At 38.1% G+C, this 23,017-nt stretch overlaps 1 pseudogene; it reads right to left on the bottom strand.

The window, feature by feature from the left end:
- Window positions 1-465: 465 nt before the first annotated feature.
- Window positions 466-22,252, bottom strand: LOC149230240 (2-methyl-6-phytyl-1,4-hydroquinone methyltransferase, chloroplastic pseudogene; annotated as a pseudogene).
- Window positions 22,253-23,017: the final 765 nt, after the last annotated feature.

Genomic DNA, 23,017 nt, shown 5'->3' with positions numbered 1-23,017 from the left:
AAAAAAAAAAAAACAATCTAAAATATAAACCACTAAATCTCCATCTACACCTAAATCTAAGAAAGTAAATTAAAATATAAATAAATTAGAATAAAATAAATCGGAAAAGACTTAAGATCAATATACCCCCCAATATTTTATTTTCTACTCCCAATCCATGATAAAAATGAATCAATCATAGTTTAGGTGAAAGCACAGGCGAAATTACACTTTAAAATTGAAGGTAGTTAGCACATAAATATAAATATTAATCTACAAAATGTTTACAACCGCACAGGCTGTGAGCAAGTGTGAAATTTTTTAGATTTCCCTCGCCCCATCTTACAACTAGTCTCCTTCTAGTAGTGCTATGCCTCATGTTAATACTAATATATTCTCACAATGCCTATTTATATACTTTCTGGAGGAAAATAGCTTCTTCCTAAGCTGCGGAATGTCAGCCTCACTGAAGTGATCCTTTGGAATCTAGTCCCCCATAGTCGGATCCCTCATCCAGAATGTTGTTTTCTTTGTATTCGCTCTGCCTCCGCCTCTACTTTCATTACCCTCCACTGGAAACTCCCGTGTTGCTGCCATGTGTGATTTCATTGCTTTGGCCACTGTTGGCGTATACTTTCTGCAAAATAAAATGAACATACAACATTTAAAGTTCATATCTTTGTGGAACCCTCGAGCCACCACCCTAATCTCACCAAACAAAAGTTATATGGAAAAATTCATGCAATATGGACTTCATTTTTGTTTTTCTTGAGAGAATATGCAAGTTTATAACAAGCATGAAATTTTTTGATGTTAAATTTGCACCATTTGATAGTCAATACTCTTTTTAGTTTCATTAATGTGGTTTTTCATATTGGTATTTGGTCACTGTTGTTGACATCTCTTACCTTTGTTTGTTTGAAATTCATTAGGGAATAAAAATAAATAAGTGGTGTGTAATCAATAAGGGTATGCATCAGATCCATGTGCACATATTAACTGAAGAAAGCACTCATATGAGTTTCAAATGTCATTTTGATGTGTCCTTACTCATGAACCTCTCAAATTGATTATCATAGGCATAAAACATAAATTGTTGCTAGAATGATCCATCATCTACTTCTTTGTCTATAATTGGAATAATAGCGTTTAAGCCTGTGTGTTTGATTTTCAACAAAAGAATAAATAAAATTAAGATGACTGCATAAATGTAACACAAAAAACAAAACAAAATTAAGGGACAACCTTCTAGCAAAAACATATCTATCTGCATAATCTATTGGGAATGGGAGATCCTCTGCATCGCCCTCCACAATTTTGCATTCCTTGAGAGGCTCCTTTTGTTTTTCTTTGGCAAGTTGATGGGGGGACTAGTCCAGAATGGTGACATTCTTTGCATCAACGTGTTTAACTATGCCCAATGTGGTAAATCCAGTGCCACCTCTGACGTCTACAACAATCAGGTCTATGCTATAAAGGTTTGTAGACTCAAGGGAATCTTCTCTCGTGTGTTTTGTCCAGTGTTTGGGATATATCATGGAGAGGAATCTATAGAACCAGAATGCTTCTTGCTACAAGTGCTGAATAAGGCACAATTGTGAAGCCAGACTAGATGAAGATATATCGCACCTAGATACTCCTGGATCAATTTTTCTCTTGTTATTCAATGTTGGCATTGGTAAATATAATCATGGTGACAATAATCCACTAATGTCTGCATTGGAAGAATTCAATCCACAGTTATTGGCTCTAAAAGAGTTCATTCCACAATGATACCAGGAACTCCTATTGCATGGATTTGAAGGCTTTTTTGAAGAAAGTGTTAAGATCAGGGCTCCACTACTTGCAATGGCAATGGAGATATTTACTCTTCAACTCAAAGAGTAGATTGGAGATCAAGTTTTGAATAAGGCCCAATTTGCCTACAAAGATAAGGAGCAAAGTTGAAGTTAACCCACGTTAGTTGAAACCTTGGAAACTTATTAAAAAGAACCAAATAACTTGGAATGAAAAGCATGAAATGTGAAACATCATGATTCTTTTTTTCCTTTTACCATTACCATACCTGCTTGAGTTACACAATATTATGTGCCTAATAGGATTTAAAATCTTACCAAATTAGTGAAACACACCCATAGGAACTACCATCATGAGGACCAATAACTTCAAAATTTTGCATGTAAAACCCTATAGCTAAAACCCATTCAGAATCATAGATGGTATAATGGCACCTCAAAAAAGTCACAACAATGTCAAATGCTAAAATACACGAGGCTCTAGGAAATGTCATAGTAATTAAAATCCAAATCAATGGATGACCTAGATAGCCCAAAACATTCATTTACACAATCCATATGCGAGAAGCATGCTAAAAATGATTTAATATTAAAAAAATAAAAATAGTACGACTCAAATGGGATCCAATATTACCCAATGTTAAAGCAACTTAAAACTATGTGTAGTTTCTCTTACTATGAAAAGTGGCACTTCAATCTATAGGAAGTACATAAAATTGAGTCTGCTAATATCATCTGACGAATAGCCTTAGCTGAGGGGATTCAATGGCACTAGCCTCAAAGGTAGAAGATTGCTTTGTACATTCTTGTGTACCCTCCTAGAGTATAATAGTAAGGATGAATTAACACGGCTTGACAAGAAACAAATAAGCTGAGAAATCTGAGCTTTGGAATGAGCAGTAGTTTTCCAACAACATTTAGCTTTGATAATTGTGTGAAAGTAAGGGTAAAAAGTTATATTTTGTCACCAGGCGTGGCAAGGTGCTCTTGATTGTTGCTCAGGTAAGATCCTAGCAATATTATGATTGATCCAGGTAAGGTCCTAGCCGTGACTTCTCAAGAAGGGATGCTATATTAGGCTTCTCAGGCTGCATTTGTGACAAACTTTACCTTTTTTCTTATAACCCAAAATTGATCAATAATGTTTTTAGTCAAAACAAAAGTAACCAAATGAAATTTATGTGAAAAATTAATAATAGAACTAACCATATAAATTGTTTATGCAAATATGAATCACCGGTGTTGACAGTGCTAGAAATCTATCAACCAAGGGGTCCCCCCATGTGAAGTCCCAATTAGACCTCACACCGTTTGGAATAGGAGCCCCATCTGGAGTATCAGCCTAGTTTCCATGTATTCTTACAGATTTTCCTTGGCTCTAAATCTTAGTAAGAGAGAGGAACACATGGTACCTTTGAAAAGTAAAAAGGTGTTCCTGGTGAGTGTTTGGTTGTAGGTGTGTCAAAGTTCTTCTACTGTAAAGGAAAAGAGTAATTTGAGCCTCTAAGAGAGAGGTAATAGTACCACCCAAGCAAAGACACACATACAAACAAGAAGGATTCGTTTGACAACCACCGAGATAGTCCACAAAAGATGCGATGATCATTACAACCAATGAATGAGAAAGATTTGTCTAGTATCTTGCGGAATAGTCCACAAGGATGGGACAACAATAACAACCATTACAACACATTATCAATAAGATAAGTACTAAAATAACCGAAATAGTTCAACTACTTTAGCATAGATGAAAGCAAACATGAAATACAAACATCCGCAGAATAGTCTTACAAATATTCATAATCCATGCATGAAGAACGTGTCGGCCATGAAGGCTTTTGTTATTAAGTAAAAGTCCCAAGACACATGTATACAATGAACATCACTAGCTCCAATAGTGGAGCGTTGGAGACACTCCTTTCTCCTCAAAATAACTAGTTTTTCTCTCTAATGCCTTGCGGGAGGAGCCAAGGAGAAAAGTCCTTCGCTCATACAATGAGGGTGTATATATAACCAAGAGGTGATGTTTCACCTTCCTTGTGAATCTTTGACTACCTTCATGACTATTTGACTTCCTATGAATTTTCAACTTTAGATGACTCTTCATATTCTGAATATGTCCTTTGGACTTCCACTTTACAATACATTTTGAATAGGTAATTACATAATCCATAATAATGATGTAGCATATGATGACCTATGACAGGAAATGATATGACACTGATGACATGGACTTCGGGATGATGTGACAGTGCCAATTTTTCATTCTTATTGCTTCTTTATTTGTGTCTTCTCATGTTCTTCTTCTTCCTCTTCCTTCTGACTTGAGGATGAGGAGTCTTCCATGTGATCTTGATCTTGAACTTTTGTTATAGTTCGGTGTTCCTTCGTCTTCTCGCCTGATGATTATCTTATCTCTTCTGCTCCATATGTGTCTTATAGCATGCCATCCTTCTCCATCTCCCTCTTCATCATCTTACCATAGCATGATAGAGTACTTACATCTGCAATCTATCATGAAAAGGCGACATTAGTCTGATAAACCCCTAGTCTAAGATGGTGCATATGGATCCACCGACTAAGCCGGAACCAGGTGACATGATGGGAAATAGGTTTAGTAACTGTGCAATTCCACAACTTAGGCAGTCATCAGTGAATCTTGAGCCTTGAGACTATGCAATGTGTAGTTCAGGGTAGACTGAGGAAGAAGATTTTGTAGTTTAGGAGCTCAGTCAGCTAAGTTGAGGGGTTGGGCACTATTTCATTCAATTGCACAGTTATAGGAGGAAAAGTAGATTTGGTGATTGCACAATTGTGAAGATCAAGAGATTAAGGATTTGGCTTAAGGTCTGAGACTATACAATGCACAGTTCAGGCCTGGCTGGAGGGCATGATTGGATAATTTTGGAGGCCAAGGCTTGGGCTTGAGCACTAAAAATGTGAATTGCGTAGGACTAGAAGGACGGGAGGCCAGATGATTTCATAGTTGCATAGTTCAGGAGATCAATACTAAGGATTGAGGACTGAAATTGTGCAATGCACAGTGCTTCCTTGGTTGTATACAAAGATTGCGCAGTTTTGGGACTCACGGGCTGAGGTTGAGCATTGAGGCTATCAAATGCATAGTTCTGGGAGGCAGAGACTATGAATTGCGCAGTACCAAGAGACAAGGTTGTTGCTTGAGGGTTGAGACTATGCAATGCGCAATTCAGGAGGGTTGGATGAGGTTAGGTTGTTGGGAATTTTATGAAATTTGGCTAAGTGTGGGACCGGAGAGACAGTTGTGAATAGTGATATTACTTAACTATGATCACACACTTGAAACACTTTGATGACACATAGATACTATAGAACATGTTAAAAGCATATTTCCCTCAATGTGACAACTTTGCAACGACTTTACGACAAGTGCGACACTAAAGGTACACTTTGTGATGACTGTGATGACCAAGTGTGACAAAACTTAAAGTTTTGGGAATGAGTGTGACTGATGTTCACATGGTTAGACCAACTCATTCACACAAAGATAACCCCTTGAAACCACCAGAACAAGCATACATACATTTTGCGATAGCTAGCATGCAAAAGATGACAATTTCTAAAGTGTGAATGACTCTAATTAAAACGACACTAATTAAAGTGAAAGCAAGTGAAAGCGAAAGCCGAAAACATGAAACGACACTCGTGAGAACAAAGGTGTGCAAAAGAGACAATTTTCAAAACTCACCGAATTGGAAGTGCAAACATAGCTAGAATGTGAGAAACTATCATTGTCAGTGTGCAATGATTGTCGACATGGATTGGACATTGCACAGGCATAGTCTTAATGGAACGTGCTATGCATATCCAATCTTGTGTAAAATAATGCGCTTATGCACTTGTTACAAACTGATCATGTGTGAGCAAGTGACTTTGACACTTACAATCTAAGAAGGGAGCTCAAAAAGCTTCAGCTGACCAAGAAGTGATTGTGGAACAATCGATCACAAGATCCATAGTAGGCTCCAAAATTTGAGTGTACGCAAAATTTTGGAGGGTGTTTGTCGTAGCGACAACACTTGGTGACACACTAGTAGAACTAGAGCTTTTATGCCTTGGTAAATTCGTTCGTGCAGGGTCTAGTTCTTCAAGAAGTATTCATTCATTGTTCATATTATCATGGCTTCCCCACTCACCCAGTGCATAAACATAGTCCCCTTCATTCCTTTACTCGGTTAAACATAAACATAAGACCAATGATCATACAATGTTTTGAATCAGGATAAGGTAATGAAGATCGTGAGCTTTATATTTTTAGAGTATATTTTTTCATCTTTGGTGTTGCTCCACTATCAGCAAGTTTAAACAGTAACTTGACGGAGTCACTTCAGGAACACAAACATCGGTCTGCTACTAGCAAGCCTAGACAGTACCTCAATGGATTTATTTGCTTCACCACTATGTGCATGAAGCATTTCTCTTCTTTTGCCTTTATTTATTTATTTATATATGACTATGCATCGACACTTATTTATTTTTTGGGTGGAAGAGGGATCCCATGCATATATAAGACATTTGATATTGGTTTGCTCGTTTAGATTTCCCCTTGTCCTTCTCTACATGATTGGATCAGCTTTAAAACACCAATACATAAAGACCTGAGTGTAGGAATGAGGTTTCCATAATAGACATGGAGATCATGGTTCAACACAAGGCTTTCTTAATGCAAGGAAACTAAGACAAGTAAGAAGGACAGAGAGTTAGCCAAATGTTGCAGTGTTACAAAGTCCTTTTCTATTTTACCACATTCCCTTTGATCCAATAAAGCATATCCATGCACGGTCGCACAAAACGAAAGGAAATACAACACACAACAAGGAAACAAAACAAGAAGACAAGAGAGAAAATGGCTAAAGAAAAAATGATGTGAAAATAAAACTAGAAAACACAAGGCAAACTATAGGAAACGAATGCAGGATGGACGTGTAGGTAAACTAAAATGTAACTAGACCTACTCCTAACCTAACCATCTAGAATGTTGGGGTCATGTATAATGGAATTTCCAGTGTAGCCATCGTAATTGTTCCTAGCCTACAATCACAGAGATGCGATCGATTAAAAAAATTATAAAAGAATGCGCACTAAAAAAGATAAGAACTTGAATAACTTGCACAAAAATTTTAAGGTCTTTCCTATCAGCAGACAGATAGGCCATAGCCACCGCTTCTAACCAGTTTATATTCTTACCCTTTTGATGAGAACCATCATTCAAAAAACCTTTTAAGTTTGTCACAAATGTGTCTCCATCTGCTCCAAACTCCTTAGCAAGCGTGAGGAAAGATTGCAACTTGTTATTTGTGACAGAGCTTGCCAGGTAATGATGTTCCAACCAATCAGTGATTGGATCATAAAATTCATGATAATCCTCTTAAAAACCCTGAAATATTTTAAAAGATGAATTTTCAATAAGAGGCACGAGATTACGATGGGATTCTTGTGAGGAAAAATAGATCTGATCATATTTAATATTCATGTTGAGACAATGAAGACCTGACATAACCATCAGCGAGGACTGAAGTGCCTCAATCGATTGATAAATATCTGAATAGTGAAATGTTGAACCATAAAGATCAAAGGATGTAAAGAAACTGTCATTGGATGGATGTGCTGGTGGAAAAATGATAAGTTGAATGACAATGATCAAAAAAAGAATAATGATTAGATGGTATGATTAAAGCATCATATTCATAGTTTGTAATTAACTAAGGTAAATCAACATGAACAGTTTTGCAAATGCTTTGAATAGTAGAAGCATCTTCCTCGCTTAATGAACGTGACAATCTATTTCTTTTCAACTCGTAACACACTACACTAGCATCATAATCATCAAAAGAAGTGGAAAGGAATGCCAGCATAGAAAACACATGAAACCAGTCAAGATGCAGTGAACGACAAAGAATTTGATTTGCACAATAACTTATGCATTCATTTGTACTCAAGAGGATTTCAAGTGCGATGAAGAACAAGATTCACGATATGATATTCCATTACAAGAAGAAAGGTCATTGGTGAGGGTCATGCCTATGATGGACCTTTAAGGTCCGTCACCAATGTCGCATATGGTGACGATCTTTAAAAAAGCATTGTTGTAAGTGTATATAGTGATGGTCCTTTAAGGTTTATCACCAAGTCCATTCTCAATGACACTTTTGGTGAGGGTCGTTAAATGCCCGTCACTAATTATCTCTTTGGTGACACTTTTGGTGAGGGTCGTTAAAGGCCCATCACTAATTCTCTCTTTGGTGACACTTCTAGTGACGATTTTTATTGACCGTCACCAATGATCTTTTTGGTTACTTTAGGTGACGATCAATAAATGTTCGTCGCCATTGATTATTCCAATGAGTTTTTGATGACGCTTCATGCTTGTGACGGACCTTTAAGATTTGTCACCAATGTCGCATATGGTGACGGTCTTTAAAAAATCATTGTTGTAAGTGTATATAGTGATGGTCCTTTAAGGTTTGTCACCAAATCCATTTTCAATGACACTTTTGGTGAGGGTCGTTAAAGGCCCGTCACTAATTCTCTCTTTGGTGACACTTTTGGTGAGGGTCGTTAAATGCCCATCACTAATTCTCTCTTTGGCGACACTTCTAGTGACGATCTTTTATTGACCCTCACCAATGCTCTTTTTGGTTACTTTTGGTGATGGTCAAAAAATTTTCATCATCATTGATCATTCCAATGAGTTTTTGATGACGTTATGTACCTGTTACTATATTTTTTGTCAAAAGATAACGATTTAAGACCATTGTTGTGGAGTCTTTTTCATTATGTGTCCAAGGTCATAGTGGTTATAATAGTAAGTAAATTTGTTAATAAGTAATTAGTGTGTATCATTTCCCTCAAGTCATAAGAATATAGTTTTCCTATGAGTCAACACATGATTCATTGTTATTAGGTTTATTATCTAGCAAATTTCCTTTAAATAAAGTTCCTCTAGTGTGTGTAGGAACTATATAATTTAATACATAATCAAGATTTGTCAATTATATTAATGAGAGAAACCTAGCACTCCTCAACACTCATGGCACACCTTAACATGCTTTGGAACAACACGCTAACATTCCTTGGCACCTCGCATGTCTTGGAACATCTTTCTACCTGGAACATATTTGTACCTAGAACATCTTGCCATGAGTAGGACATCCAAGCACATGTTGGCATGCCCTAGAATAGCATAACACTCCCCTATCATGTGTTGGCATGCCTTGTAGTCCCTAGCATGCCTTGGAACACCTTGGAATAATATTGCATTGACAAACATTAGCACTTGGCACACATTGGCACTTGTCATGTATTGGAACATGTTATTAGTGTGCCTAGCATGCCCCTTTTAAAAAAGATAAAGTCCCGACTTATTAACCCTCTTATGTGTTCATTTCCTTGAATTTTAGCTCGGTTATTCCTTTTGTTGCCTTGAAACTCCTTGACGCATATTGGCATAATTTGACACCCTGCACATCCTAGCATGTCTTAGCACTTGGAATGCCTTGACATTATTTGGCACATGTTAGCACTCTTCGGAACTACCTAGCACACTCCAATACTTCTTGACAGTCCCTGATATTCCTTGGCATGCCTTACTCATGCTTAGCATACCTTGTGTCCAGTTACTCGATAAGGTCTTGCTCCAACATATGGAGACTTTAGAAAAATGGGTGAGATGGATATGATATGGAAGTGGGTTGGTAATATGTGATGAGATAATAAAGCAGAAATATAAATCAAAGCACAAACTAATAACTATAATAGTAACCTTGGTGTTGACACAAGGATGTGAACTAACATGATAATGAATAGTTGTTAATGAAGATATGCAACTGATAATGTTAATTAAAACAATTTTGGATGATTAATTTAATTAAATAGTTAATTAAATTAATATTAACTCATTCACGTTCAATAAAAAGATCTTGTTATACTTATGATTAAAGTGAAAGGAAAAAGTATTGAAAATAGCAACAAGAAATGATAAAAATAGAATCCAGAATATTCCAATTTTAATTTGTCCTTGAAATTAAAATTGTGAATTAAATTCGAATTTAGTCTCACCGGCTGCTTGAAAATAATTAATTAATTCATTATGGATTAATTAGTTGGAGAAATTCAAGTTAGAAGTCTTTCTAAAGTCATGCAAGAGTTATCCCTTAAATTAAAGAGATTATCCCTTAATTAAGGAGATAAGATTGAGTTATATTTGAGTTGTAATTAGTTAGCTCAGTTTACTGAGTTAAGTCTAGTTAAATTAGTTCCAAACTGTTTGAGGAAATAATTGTGAGTTATTAGTTAGTTGATGCATGCATGCACTCAACTAGTGTACTCCAGATAACTAAAGATTCCCTCATCAGAAACTCATGCATGTCTATTACGAGAACGACCCAGTTGAGCTAAATGTCAAGGACAGTGTACTATTAGTTGCATGTTTTCTCCTATAAAGGAAACTCATGCATGCAGTCAAGGAAGGTTCCTTGAGGATTGCACAGTTATGATAGGGTGTAGGATCAGTGTGAGTGATCAGTCTTCCACTTGGTAACAAGAGGATCACCCAGGAGAAACAACACAAGGAAATAGGAGCTTGGAGGGTAGAGGAGAAGGCTTGTGAGAAGCTTTGATTTCCTGTGAGCATCCAGGAGGATTGTACTAAGAGCTGGCTAGTTGTGAGAGCTAAGGCTTTGTATAATTCTGATGTATTTCCACCTTGTATGATAATATAGATAGTGGGGTTTTTAGCTGAGGCTTTCCCCTGAGTATTTTCTGTGTTTCATGTGCATTGATTCTTCTTCTTCTGGTTATATGTGTTAAGCTCTAATTCAGCTCGAGATGTAAGCTTCCGCAAATTGATAGTAGAAGTATATTATAGTATTTTTCTTTGGTATATTGCATTATCAGGTTAATCTACAGTCAGATTTTCTACATGGTCTTAGAGGTAGATTTGTAGAGAATTTTCAAAATTTGTACATGGTATTAGAGGTAGCTAATCAATTGAGAAATTTATGCACGGTATTGGAGCCTAGTTTATTGGATCTGTGAACAGTATACAGAGAAGATAATTCGAAGTTTTAAGTTCAGGGTTGCAGGTTCAAATCGAATTCTTATCATACTTCAAGGTTGGCTAATGGCGTTCTATGGCTTGAGACTCGAGTATGCCTTGGAAGGAAGCTCGAATTACATAGAATGGAAATATCGCATGGAGGTTGTATTAGAAGATAATGGCTTGAAGGGTTTCATTGATCAAGAAATCCCAAAGCCAGGTTCAACTAATGCACAAGAGTTGGCTGAGTGGAAGAAGTGTGTGGCGAGGGCGAGACAGATTATCCTTGAGGGAGTTCGAGACCATATTGTATTGAGTCTCCATGGGAAGGATACTCCATATTCAATGTGGAAGACATTGAAGGACCTCTACCAGAACAGTAGCGACTAGAGGAAATTGGCGCTCAAGAATAAGCTTCGAAGAATCAAGATGGAGAACAATGATACTATTTCCACATATCTGAACAAGCTCACCACTTGCAGAGATGAGCTTGGTAGTGTGGGAATAACTACTACCGATGATGATATGGTGAGCCTCGCTCTCCTTGGCCTTCTGAAGAACTAGAATAGCTACCAGGACTCTGTGAATGGAAGGGAGAAATTGTCGGATTGGGAACAACTGTGGTCAGATCTCATGCAGGAGGAGATCAGGAGGAGCACACGATATGGTTCTTCATCCAAGGATGATGATGAAGAAAATTTTTCCTTAGCAAGTAAGGCAAGGAAAGGGAAGGGGAAGCCGTCCCATTCCGAATCAAATTCTTCTCATGGAGGGAAGAAGGGTGACAAGTCTAAAGTGAGATGCTTTAATTGTCACGAGATGGGTCATTATGCGACTAATTGCCCATCAAAGAAGTCCAAGCAGGGATCCTCGGATGGAAGGTGAGGCATTAACCTCTCAGTTCGAAATGGACTTTACCCTCATCGCATGCATGGTGTCATCGATGATGGGTTGTGGTTGGTATCTTGACAGTGGAGCCTCATTCCACATGATCGGCGATAAAAGTTTATTTAGTACCTTGGAGGAGAAAGACCTCAAGATGCACATAGAGATGGGTGACGACGAAAAGTTTAGTGTTTCAGGAGTGGGCACGGTTGCTTTTCAGAGGGAGCATGGAGCTTCTATCACCTTGACAGATGTGAAGTATGTGCCTGGACTGAAGAAGACCTTGGTATCGGTTGCGATGTCGTAGGACAAAGGCTACAATGTTGTCTTTAGTAAGGGAAAGGTTTTCCCTAGACACATCACCACGAGACAAGTGAAGCAGATCAGTTCATGAGTCAAGAACCTGTATGCTCTTTCGGTTCAAGATGAATGCAAAGCATTGAGGAGCAAGGAAAATGTTAGAGACTTGGTGGTTGAGAGGGAGAGTTAATTTCCTCTCAACATGCAGTCCCAGAAGAAGTCTTAGAAAATTGTGGAGGAGCCATAATTAGAGTCAATAGAGGGATCACATGCAGCCATACCTCCAGGTGTGAGGTGAGGCGATGTGAAGTGATAGTCCCAAGAAGGCTGAAATTGGGTAGGGTCCATTGAGAGGTTTTATCTCATGGATCATACCTTGCTATGGGAGCCCAAAGTACATAGTAGTGGGAGAAATTAGTGGGATTTATCCTATCAGAGATCAAAGTGACAGAGGCGAGAGAAGTCAGATACTGAAGAGCGTAGAGAAGGATTGACAACAATGCAGAAAGGCTGAGTTAGCAGAAGCACAGAGTTTTCAGTCAACAGAGGCAATAGTAGTTAGAGACTTTGATGACAGAGGCATCATTCTGATTCAGGTTGGATGTTTTTTTGTTTCTGGAGATTGCTGGAGCAACAACACTAGAGAGAAGTGTTGCATGCAGAACATTCCAAAGGTTCAGGATCAGGATTGAGTTGAATTCCTTTCTTGTTGAGAGGGAGTGTTGAAAATAGCAACAAGAAATGATAAAAATAGAATCCAGAATATTCCAATTTTAATTTGTCCTTGAATTAAAATTGTGAATTAAATTTGAATTTAGTCTCACCAGCTACTTGAAAATAATTAATTAATTCATTATGGATTAATTAGTTGGAGAAATTCAAGTTAGAAGTCTTTCTGAAGTCATGCAAGAGTTATCCCTTAAATTAAGGAGATTATCCCTTAATTAAGGAGATAAGATTGAGTTAGATTTGAGTTGTAATTAGTTATCTTAGTTTACTGAGTTAAGTTCAGTTAAATTAGTTCCAAACTGTTTAAGGAACTAATTGTGAGTTATCAGTCAGTTGATGCATGCATGCACTCAACCAGTGTACTCCAGATAACTGAAGATTCCCTCATCAGAAACTCATGCATGTCTATTATGAGAAAGACCCAGTTGAGCTAAATGTCAAGGACAGTCTACTATCAGTTGCATGTTTTCTCTTATAAAGGAAACTCATGCATGCAGTCAAGGAAGGTTCCTTGAGGATTGCGTAGTTCTGACAGGGTGTAGGATTAGTGTGAGTGATCAGTATTTCACTTGGTAACAGGAGGATCACCCAGGAGAAACAATGCAAGGAAATACGAGCTTGGAGGGTAGAGGAGAAGGCTTGTGAGAAGCTTTGATTGCCTATGAGCATCCAAGAGGATTATACTGAGAGCTGTCTAGCTGTGAGAGCTAAGGATTTGTATAATTTTGATGTATTTCCACCTTGTATGATAATACAGATAGTGGGGTTTTTAGCTGAGGATTTCCCCTGAGTATTTTCTGTGTTTCATGTGCATTGATTCTTCTTCTTCTGGTTATATGTGTTCAGCTCCGATTCAACTCGATCTTTAAGCTTCCGCAAATTGATAGTAGAAGTAGATTATAGTATTTTTCTTTGGTATATTTCATTATCGAGTTAATCTACAGTCATATTTTCTACATGGTCTTAGAGGTAGATATGTAGAGAAATTGCAGAATTTCTACATGGTATCATAGGTAGCTAATCAATTGAGAAATTTCTACACAAAGCACATCAATAGTGACAATACTTCATTCAAAAACCAGAAGCGTAAGCACAACATCCAAGACATAATATCCCACTTTTAAATCAAAAGACAAAAATTAATAGTAGTACCAATTTTAGCTTTCCTCTTTGTGACATGGAATCCAAAATGGTTCATATCTTAAATTAAGAAGCAGTAATGTACAATAGTGCAATAAGGTTTTTTCTTCTATTGATTTCAGAACCCTTTGCTTGAGTTCAAGAGCCATATAAATATTTTTTTACAAAACAAAGGAAGAAACTAAGTCTTTGATATTTCTTCAACCAAACTAAAATAAACTTGCATAAAATGGCTAATATTTACATTTTGAAAATAAATGATCAATTTGGGTGACTTGTTATTGATGTTGAGCCAGTAGCTTGTTTCCATTGCTAATGGACTTCTAGAAGAGGTGCCAACTCATGAGGAGAATGAGGTTTAATGCTTATCTGGCAACTGAAGACACGAGCTTGTAGAGGTGGTAGTAGTTGAGTTGATACTTCTATAAGGGTCTTGAGAACCTGCAAATAGCTGTGTGTTTTAATCAAGGGTTCCCAATTTAACTCAAAATTTACCTTTGATAATTGCTTTATCTTTTTACCACATTCTACCCTGTTATCCTCCATCTCTTTTATAAAGCATCTACATCTAGCTGAACATCCTCTTCACAACTTGATATTAAATTTTCCTTTGATAGTGACCGGATGATAGACTAAACGATGGAACTTGAAAGCTCTTGAGCATCAACAACCATTTTCCTTACCAAACGTATCCTATCTTTCCAACTTTCAAGAATGATCGATTTATGCATCTCATCATGAATTTTTGGAAGGTCTGGATGTATTCTCTTTGAGTCAACTTGACACTCTAAGAGATCATTAAGGTCACTTTTGGCTTCATCATATTGAGTTTCCATCTCAACCAATTCATCGACCAATGAATTAACCAATTTTCATTGCACTTGCATTAAACTTAACTTATCACAAAGAATTTGTTGTTGTTTTTGGAGTTGTGAATTAAGTTCATAAGCTTCATGTTTGAAATGGGCCAGATCCAAATATTTTGCTCTTGCTCGCTTAATGATCTGCTATAATTATTTTAATTTTTCATCCTTTTTTTTGGTAGAATGTTGACTCTTGACAAAGGTAATTCATGCTTGAAGTTATGCCTAAAATTGTGCAAATTGTTGTTCTAGCCACTGAATTCAGTCATCTTTTTCTTTGACAGATCTTTTGACATGGGTTGCTTTATCTATGCTAGCTGAAGCATAAGCCCCTACATATTGAGACAACTTTTCAAAATATTCATGAGGAGTGGTCAATGCACTCTTCCAAATCAATTCTAAGGCAGTGACTTCTAAGGCTGTGTTTGTATAAAAACGTTCATATTCCACTCTTCTTTTCTTCCTGCTTTTCTTGATTACAATTGTTAAATTGTAGTAAGAAAAGGCTTCATTTGACTTGTGCCTTAGTCAAATGGAGAAATTCGAATTTCCACATCAGCAGGATGACTTGAATTGCAGTTAGCAGGAGTGACATGGCCAAGTCACTTACTTAAGTCAGTCAATTCGAGTTTGTGGGAAAGAAGTAGAGTTGTGCATGAGTTGATTGCTAAGATCTAGCAATCTAGTGGAGTTATAGTTAGTGAAACTTAGTTATCAGAGCTCTAGTCATGAATAGAGTCAGTATGAGTTCAGTTGAGTAGTTGGAACTGTTGTTAACTCACTGATTTATCAGTTAACTAGTCAATTTACTAAAAATAGACCTAGTTATGCATGCAATTCCAATTTCCGAATTGAGTGGAGGGAAAAGGCATAATTGTATTTATTGTTGTATATTGTTGAGTGTACAAATTTTTTCATGTAGAAGGTGAGGAATTCTCTTGGGATTGTGCAAGTAAATAGGAGCTCTTCCTATTATTTAGGAGCAAGAATTGAGTAAGGAAATAAGAGGAAGAAGGAGGCCTATTTTGGCTAAGTATTGGCCAGAGCAGGCTCAGGAGGAGATCAGTATTGCATTGCAGGTTGAGCTTGAAGGATTGAAGTTAGCATTGTAATAGATCAATTGTCTCATATGATATAATACAAACAGAGGAGGTGTTTTTTCCTAGTTGGGATCCCCAGTAAAAATGCTATTTTCATTGTGATTGAATGATTACACGTGTTTCTATTGTATGTTTTCCCTTCCACAGGTTAAGTAGAAGAAATTTGTGACTATTGTTTTCAATCTGAATTCATTAACAACTACAAATTTTGAGTTATTTCTACATGGTATCAGAGCTATTGAAAACTACAAAGAAACCAAATTCTTGATATTCTCTCAGAGAAATTTCGAATAGAAAATTTGTGGTGCATGAATTTTCTTCAGTGCAGGAACAATGTATTTCTATGGATTGACGCTTGAATATGCATTGGAGGGCACTTCAAATTTCATAGCTTGGAAAGACTGAATGGAAGTTGTGTTGGATTACAATGGAGTATTGGAGTACACACAAACTAATATTCCAAAACCAGCAACATTAGATGCACAACAGTTGGCTCAGTGGAAGAAAGATACAATAAAAGCTAGGAGGATTATCCTGGAGGGAGTTAGAGACCATGTGGTTTCAAGTTCGCATGGAAAGCATAATTCTTATGCAATGTGGAAAACCCTCGCAGAGTTATTCAAAAGCAACAATGATTCCAGGAAATTGGCATTGAAAGATAAGCTCAGGAACATTCGAATGCAGAAAAATTAAACCAGTATTCAGTACCTATCCAGATTCACTCAAGTCAGAGATGAACTTGGAAGAGTTGGAGAGACTATGCCACCATCTGAACTAGTGAGCTTAGCACTCCTTGGTATTTTGAAGTCCTAGAAAAACTATCAGGATTCAGTTAATGGAAGAGACAAGCTCCCAAATTGGGAGAGACTTTGGTCTAATTTGGTGCAGGAGGAGATTAGAAGAAACACTAGAAATTGAGTCTCATCAAAATCTGATGAGGAATAATATTTTGATCTAGTTGGAAAAGGAAAGAATGCTAAAGGAAATAAGGCCCAAGGTGAGGCAGAATCCAACCAAAACCATGGAAAGAAGAAAGACCTTAGTAAAATTAAATGCTTTCACTGCCATGAGTATGGACATTATGCAACCAAGTGCCCACACAAGAAATCCAGTAAGGAGCCTGCAGTAGTAGCAAGAGGAGATGCTTTCACATCACAATTTGAGTTGGATTTCACCTTCATTGCTTGCATGGAAAGCACATTAAGAGGAAGTGAGTGGTACTTAGACTTTGGTGCCTCATATCATATGACAAGAAATAAGGCGTTATTCAGTAGCCTATAGGAGAAGGACCTAGAATTACCCATAGAGCTTAGAGATGGTGGGAAATATAGTACCAAAGGGATTGGAATTGTCACCTTTAAGAGGGAGTCAAGCACCCATCTTGACATAAAGGATGTAATGTTTGTGCCTGGTTTGAGGAAAAATCTAGTTTTTGTAGTTGTACTTTGTTAGTGTTAGTATCTGCATACTTCCATCAGGGATCAAAATTTTCTCTTTGCATTTTCATTTTAGGGGTCCCATATTGAAAATTTTACATCATTTCATTAGGTCATGTCAAACTGATCCAATGATGGTTGTCTTCTATTAAGAAAATCTAAATTTCTCTCTCATAGAGTATACTTGCTGACCCTTCTTCAGGTTGTCTCCAGTTGTGGTTTCATGGTCAGTTTGCAATCATGCTTTCATTAGGTCATAGGGCATGTTTTCATTAGGTCTTAGGGTTTCATTTCCAAGGTCAAGATGCCTGATTTAAAACTGTAAATAAAGGGCAGCAAGGGTATGAGGATGATAAATAAGTCAAGCATGATGGCTTGTAGGTCATATTCACTGAATCATTATCTTTTAACCTAATGTAATTTTCACCTCAAAAACATGTTTTTGAGGTGAAAACAGAGTATTTTTGTGTTAATTTGTATTTATTATGTAATTTTAAGTCACTATATGTAATAAATGATCCCAGCTACACCAAAGCATCTCTCCCTACTGCAAGACAAAGAAACACTGCAAAAATCAGTTCAAGTTCAGCATTATCCACCTGAAAAGACACAAAGAAGAAAAGGTATTAAAAGCAGAGTTTTGAAGAAGGTCAAGAAACATTAGAAAGTGGGTTTTTCAAGTGAAAAATCAAAATTTACTCCTATATAAGGCCTCACATTTCATTTTCAAGTTCATCATTCTCATTTAGCAATCAAGGAGTCAAAAAGTGAGAAGAACAGGAAAGGTTGAGCGAGTTTTGGGCGAAGGAGAGTTGGCGTTGCGCTTCTGTAGGGTGGCGCTGCACTTCTGGAGTAGTGGTGCAGTGGCGCTGCGCGTAGGAAAACTGGTGCTGAGCGTTTTAGGCAGGCAGGGTTGGCGCTACGCGTTGAGAACTTGGCGCTGCGCATTGAGGCCCGTCACTGCTCGTCTGGGAAATTCCATAGTGTAATTTTACACTGCGCTACGCGTCTGTGCAATGGAATTGCGTGTTGTGCAGAAGGGCCAGAAAGGCCTCAAACCTTCAACAAACCTCAAATTTTCCCTCTCTTACCTGCATACAAGTAAGTGGTCCTCCATACTACATTGATTGGTTTGCAATTTAACTTCTAAGCTAAATTTTCCCATGGCAAGTGCCTAAACCCTAAAATTCTCCCTTTTATGCCTAAAACCCTAAACCCTCATTGTTCCTCCTATCACCTATCACTACAACTCTAAACTCTTTCCCTATCCCTTTATTCCTTTATCCCTATTCCATATCATCCCCATCCCTTTATCCCTCTTCCCCAAGGGCAATTTCTCAAACAAAACAAGCCCTCCCTCTCATTTTTATGATTCCTATTCCCTCATTCATTTTTTAGCCCATTAGGTCATCTCCCATCCCCTCACTCCTAAAACACTTTCACTCATTCCCTTCATACAACCTCAAGCCTTGCAAACATGGACAAAGAAGACCGAGACTATGAGGAGGAGGAAAACACAGGAAGTGACACCTCAGCAAATAGAGCTAGGTAGCAGAGAAAACCACACAAGGGAGGCAGAATTATCAGAGAAGAGCCATCAAACCTTAGGGAATTGTAGGCCTCTCAGTTGGTTGTCACATGTTTCAGATATCTTGGCTGCTATGAGTTCTGTGAGCAGGTAGAGAGAGTTCAATACCACCCTGATCTCACCAGACTTTTTGTAGCTCATCTTTAGGACAACAAGGTGACTCTTGCTGGGGTAACATTCACAGTCTCACCCTCCATCATTTCAGATGCAACCAGGATTCCAAATGTAGGGGAAAAGTGGTACAAGGCCCAGGACCTGGATGAACACTATTACGAGCCTTATATCAAACCCCAGTACAGAAATGAGGTGAAGAGACTTTTTCCTTTCATATTTATTGAAGACAAGTATGTCCCCATGATGAAAATCATCATGAAATATTCCACTTGTGAGGGAAAATTCTCCAGGCTGTACACCTATCACATCAGGCTCCTCATGCATTTTACCAGGGTGAGGATGTTAAACCTCCCTTATTTCTTGTTCAGGAATATTGAGAAGATGGCTCATTTTGTCCAGAAGAAGCCATACCCTTAGTAGATGAGTAGTCTCTATCATTATTCCCTGATCAAGATGATTGTGCTTCATCATATTAGCCTCCTCAACATCTCTTGGGAGACATTTATCACTCATGACATCTTCAGGGGTCCTCAAATTCCTCCACCAGTGTCTCAAGAAGCAAGGGGACCTTCTAGCAGTATTCAGGTGAAAACAGATGAGGAGGCCAAAGAGACTAGTACTGAGGTGCCCGTGACTTACATGACATATCAGAGGGGCACAAGGAGATTATTTGCAGCCGATAGGCAAGTGTTTTCTCCACGGGATGTGGAAGGGACCTTGCCTTCTTCATCAACCCATAGGCAAATGCTAGCTCCACAAGATGTGGAAGGGGCTTTGCCTTCTTCATCAACACAATAGGTACAGGTGCAGCAGCTGCACAAAGGGAAGGAAAAGATGTCAGAGGAGAGTTTTGATGATGAGGAGGAAAGGGACTTTGACTTGATAGAGCATGATGAGTCGGAGCAGCGTTATACTCATCATGGAGTGGAAATCATTGACTTAGAGGCTCAGGACGAAGAAACCATAAAGGACATCATCATACAAGAAAAGGAGGCTCAAGTACAAGCTTTGATGGACAATTTGGAGAGGGCCAAGTATGTCATCACATATTTGGAACAAGAAAACAAGCAATTGAGTGAAAAACAAGTCCTCATGGAGTTGGAAATGCTCAAGGTAAAACGACAAAGTGATAAAGAGGCACAAGTCATTTTGACTTCTATTGAGAAGGAGATTGAAGATGATAGGGAGACTTGGCTTGATAGAGTCAACTAACACCTTTAGAAGCTACTACAGAAGGCAAATAGAGACAATCAGATGATCAGTCACTTGGCCTATCATTACAGGACCCGAAACAAGATTTGCAACATGAGGGTCAAAAAGATGAAAGCTAGGCTTAGGTAGGCTTTGAAAGGAAAAAAGGAGGAGGATAGGCTTAGGTTGCTTGCTGAAGCTTCCTTGGCTCATCAGTACAATTGATGATGGTGCTTCTCACCAAATTTGGGCAAGTTTGGAAGATTTTTTGTCACTTGCAAATTTTGAAATTCTACACATAGGAAAACCGCCTAAACGTGCAGCGCCATCGGCATTGCACTTTTGCTAGGGGCACCCAATGGAGAAATTGTTTGCATTTTTGGGTTCAGAGCGATGATAACATGCACCCTAGATATTTTCTAAGTTTTTGGGGCAGAAATGGTCCACCAAAAGGTCAAAAACACCCTAAAAATGACCTTTCTACCACTTTTTGGACACACAGAAGCAGTCTTGGGAGAATCACGTTTTGAGGGGTCAAATGAGCTTCAAATGCAGAAATTCCAGGTGTTTTGGAAAGTATACTTGAATACCTTTCCAATGAGCTATCATGAGATCAATTTGGATGTCGGGAAGGCCTCCAAAAGGGACCTGAAAGTGGCGCTGTGCGTTGGGCCAGTGGCGCTACGCATAGGGCAAGTTTTTCTCAGGATGGCTATTTTTCCAGTTTTTTACTGTGTTCTTGGATTTTCTCTCATGGAGGATGATTTAAATTTGTAAATGATGACTTGGCATGTAACTATGATAGATAAATAGTAATAGAGGGTATATTCATTACCTTAGAAGTCAGTTTGAGCTCAAATGAATCAGTTTTTCACTTTTAGAGGCAAGTTGTTAAGATGCCTATATTCCTGTTTCTTGTTCAGTGTTGGTTAGATTAGCTCCTCATCTTAGGGATTCGACCCCTAAGGATGGGAAGAGGTTGAATTCATGTCTATATATTCTTCTTCTTTCTCATTGTAAAGGGTTGGACTCAGTTGGATGCTCAGACCTTGATTGTACACCATTTTGTAGCAGTTTAGCAGGAGATTAATAAGAATTGCAGCTATTTTTATGGGATCCATGTGGTATGGAGTTTTAGTACAGTTTCTTCTTTTGTGATCATATGTTAATGTGCTTTATGTATTCCATTAATCATCTCATTTCTTCTAAGCGAATGCTTTCAATTTGGTAGGCAAAATTCATTACATCAGTGCTCTACTTTGGGAAACTATTCACCATTTCATGTTTTCTGCAGTCTAGGAAGGATCCATGGTTTTCACATGCTCTTATTAGCTTCTCACCAGTCTTAAACATCTCACCCCATCAAGCCCTAGAGTGTTAAAGCCTATGCCTACCTTGCCCCATTGAACACCCTGCAATTCTGACTTAGTTCCCTAGACCTAAACTGTCCAGCTCCTCCTGATCCAGAAAAACCCCTTCAAAATCCAATCAAAATTTCGTGCTACTATACCTAGCCTAATATCCTTTACCTGATCCAATCATCTTGTCTGAGATCCTTATGGAGAGATCCCTCTCCTGACCTAGTAGGGCTAGCTACTTGGCTAAGCGTGGTTTGTGGTTACCCTGGCATTGCCTTCATTTAGCTTGAGGTTCAATCCAGGTGATAACATAGTGGCAACCATACTAGGGACGAAAGACTAATCACCCCAGTAATATCTTTCATTTGAATTCTTAAGCTTATGGATGATGAGTTTTAGAATTTACAAAGCTGAATTGGAATGTTGTAAAGCAATATATAAAACTTCAAAATTTGAGCACACTAGCTTCGAGAAAGTACACTAGGGCCAATCCAGATCCAAACCCTGCCCTAGTAGTGGATAATCCTAATCTAATTTCAAGAAGACTCAAAAGACAAGAAAGTTCAGTCAGTCCCACACCTTCAATAAAAGTAGATTACTGCCCCGATGACTGGTTGTTTTTAGAAGACCTTCCCTTTGATTTGTTGTTTAACCTTTCCCTATTTAGAACCAGGTCTGAAAGTGCACTTGACGACATAGTTCTAGATCTCGAGTTTATTGCAGATCTCGATGTCCAAAAGGAAAACTTGTCAACTTATGAGTATATTCTAAATTCCCCTCAATCATCCCTCACTACTGAGAAGATCCCTGAGCTTTCTGAACCATTGTCCACTACCTTGTTTTCCCTTCAACCTCTGAAGTTCATTCCCAACCCCCATTTATATTTGCACTTCACCATCAACCTATCATTCCCCATCAATCACCTATTACTCCTAGTTATCCATCAACTCCTAGTAGCCCAATCCTTGCTTTAAATCCACCTTGAGTTATGGCTGCCCGGTATGCACCCATTGTTTTACCTCAAAGTCTTGGTGCCATGCCCACTGATTATCAAACCAAGATAACTTTCTTTGATGCCACTCAAACCATTACAGCTCAGCAACATGTTGATAAAATGAATTATTTCTTTGACCTCCATGAAGTAGAAATTGAAGATATGTCGATGAGATTATTTGTACAAAGCTTTGGAGGTGAAATTTGAAAATGGCTCAGAGGTTTACCAGCAGCTTCCATTGCCACTTTACCAATCCTCCATAGGTAATTCCTAGATCGGTGGGAGGTGAAGAAGAATCCACTTCAGATTTTGTCCGAGTATGAGAACATCAAAAGAAATGTCGGTGAGAGTGTGCAAGACTATTGTGTGAGGTTTAATGCAGTATACAATGCTATTCCTGCCAACATTAAACCACCAGAGGGATTGGCTTTGCTCAAGTTTCTAGATGGTTTCGATGCTGATATGGCA

This window comes from Pinus tabuliformis, chromosome J, assembly GCF_031772625.1.
Source record: "Pinus tabuliformis cultivar Carrire ecotype Pingquan chromosome J, CPIR1, whole genome shotgun sequence".
NCBI classification, from domain to species: domain Eukaryota; kingdom Viridiplantae; phylum Streptophyta; class Pinopsida; order Pinales; family Pinaceae; genus Pinus; species Pinus tabuliformis.
The sequence above is the reverse complement of the archived record's forward strand: the minus strand, read 5'-3'. Positions and strand labels throughout refer to the sequence as shown.